Raw genomic sequence first — 2,967 nt, forward strand, 5'->3', positions numbered from 1 at the left:
ACATCCATCTAGTTGAATATGAAAAAGAAGTCTATTTAGTATCCCACATACCACATGTCTTTTAAATTCTTTTCATTTTTAAATAGCAAGCATGTTGTGTATGAATGGTGAATAGAACAACTCAATTAATTTAGTAGAAATAAAATAAAATAAAAATTAAAAGAGCTAATACCACTTCTGTAAACTAATGCTCTGCCTCCAGGGTTCCCTATAGATTTTGTAAGTTAATAGTCTACCTCCAGGAAACCCACCAGATACCAGAAATGTTTATGAATCTCAAGCTCTTTCTTCCTATGGCCATAAATTCGAATACGAATCTTTTTTCTTTTTCTTTTTTTTTTTTTTCATTTCAAAACAAAGATTAAGATAATGTTAGAAACAGTAGGGATCATGGCACCTGAAAAAGATGCATAAGAGTCTGGATAACTGCTAAAAACAATCCATCAGACTCCATGATATATCATTGGAAATGCCCATCACGCGCTATCCTACAACCATCACTACTAGAGAAGAAAGTGGTGGAGAAAGGAGCATCTTGGTGGCTAGAGTTCTCGTTAAAACAGAGGAGTAATCTGACCCACCAATCACAGAAAAAGGGAGAAAAATTAAGAACCAGGTAAAGGTTAACGGCACTCTCATTCTGGATCAGGCGAACCACCAGGTACGAGAATGGCAATGTTGTTTCCATTTAGTAAAATCTGATCAAGCTTTGACATCCGTCTCCCTTCAGCAGTGATCTCATACTCTGTGACGTCTTGACGTCGAAGCCCCTGAGAGTACCAACGAGCTCCTTGTCCCCCTTCATTATCACCCATATCTTCGACCCAATGCACCTATCAATTGGTTCTGACGAGAGCAGCTGCGAAGGATTGTTAGCGGCCATTGAGCGTTTGAAAGAAGCGAGTGGTGGCAGTGCGCGAAGCGACTAAGGCAGGCATTATATCTTCGTGTTCTTTCATCACTAGAAGATTATAACGGCTATTTTTTGGATTTTGTTTAAAATTCAAATTAAAACCACGGTAACAAGCTTTATTATTCAGCCTCCGAAGAGTTAATGGGTGATTCAGGTGAAATAACGATGAAAACGTTGGCGATCGGCCAATTAGAGTATCAGCTTTTATCTTGAGAATTTCTTCACACTCTTTTATCTCTTAAAAACAGGATAAATTATCAGCAACATTCTTTACAATTGATTTTACAATCTTTTAACGAAATGAACCCCAAATCATTTATATTATTTCTTTTTTATTAGATGTTTCTCACAAAATATAAATTTCTATTTTTATTTCGATTGTAATTTTTCATTGATGAATTCGAAGGGAACGTAAATCTATTTTATTGAAAATTCTTACTTTATGAGATAACAAAAAATAATCCATCATATCAAACTAACATCAATGCCTTAATATGAATTTATAGATTTTTTTATTTATTTTTTTATAGAAATACTTTCATTAGAAAAATATCAGCATTACAATAATTTCTCAGCCCAAATGACTGGAGCAATTACATTAGGAAAAGATCCCCACCACAAGCTAATATCACTAACATTCCAAGTATGCCTTGCAGTGCAGCTTCATTATAATTCCTCCCAACGTGTCTCACTTCACGGCTCTGGAAACATTGCGTAAGCTCCTTAGTATCCTTGATGACATTACCATCCAAAGCCATAGATGGTTCTGACTTTTGCAATTCTTGTAATAAGGTTAATGGTTCTGGTTTTTTTTTTATTTGTTGTCGATTAATCATGTAGTTTCACTTGCTATAACGTTGATAACTTGAATGACACCCGACACTACGATGGTTTTGTGACATGGGTATGTGAAGTTCACGTAATAACTGGTTAAGCATGCAAGGTATGTGCTAGTAACCAATTATTATGACCTTTTGGTATAAACTATAAAGAGACAGAAAAGCTATCCCATTAGTCCTCAAGTTCCTTTGGGATCTTCTGACTAATCTTTGTAACAAATAGTGGCATAGAGTCATGCATGGCCTGACATTAAGGTGCCGTTTATATAGTGAGTTGAAATGAGATAAAAGTTGAAAATTAAATAAAATATTGTTAGAATTTTATTTTTTAATATTATTATTATTTTGGAATTAAAAAAAATTGAATTGTTATTATATTTCGAGTGAAAATTTGAGATAAGATAAAATTAAATACTTTTTGTATCCAAACGAAACTTACAAAAGGACATGATTAGCTTTAGCCTTTCTTTTTTTAAGAGATTTGTTTATTAGGTCATTTACCTACAAGTTAACTACTCGTGAACCCAGAGATCATGTAAAGGCCAAGAAAAGAAAAAATTGTGTATGTAAATAAGCTCCTCCCTCAGCTAGCTAGTGTATTTTGGGCTCTATTACAGGGACTGATACATGGGATCGATGGTGTATTTTGCCTTTTTATATATATATAATATATATAAAAATAAAAAATAAAAAATAAAAAAAAACCAAGACAAGACAAGATAAAATGGACTATCTGTCCGATAAGCATTTTCCATCTTTTTATTAAGTTTTTTTTCATTTACCAAAATGCAAGAACAAAAGCATTTGATAATGAAATGCATGATGAATGTTGATCAGTTAATTTAAAAGAGAAGATACTTTTCATATTCTTTAAAAACTTAATTATAAAGTGTTAGTTGAAGCTACATTCTCAAGGAGTTAAAAAGCTACATCCAGAAACATCATTAATTTATAGTCTTTGTACCTCATTATAACGAGACATCCTTGCATGCAGAAAGCTTCAATTTTTAAACCATTGCAACACTACTCTAACATCTTTTAACAAATGTGACAACTCTACAGCCATTTAACAAAGATAAATTGAATCAATCTTAGGAAGAACTACAACGAACATACCTCGGTCAACAAAAATGATTGCTCGAAAATCTTGTGTCCTGACACTTGAGAAGTATTATAAACATTTGGAAATTTAGAAACTCATGGAACCAGGAAGAT

The 2,967-nt window shown here is 33.0% G+C and overlaps 1 pseudogene; it reads right to left on the bottom strand.

Moving 5' to 3' along the window:
• Window positions 1-398: 398 nt before the first annotated feature.
• LOC121252554 lies at window positions 399-932 on the bottom strand (annotated as a pseudogene).
• Window positions 933-2,967: the final 2,035 nt, after the last annotated feature.

Source organism: Juglans microcarpa x Juglans regia, chromosome 2S (genome assembly GCF_004785595.1).
Source record: "Juglans microcarpa x Juglans regia isolate MS1-56 chromosome 2S, Jm3101_v1.0, whole genome shotgun sequence".
Taxonomy (NCBI): Eukaryota; Viridiplantae; Streptophyta; class Magnoliopsida; order Fagales; family Juglandaceae; genus Juglans; species Juglans microcarpa x Juglans regia.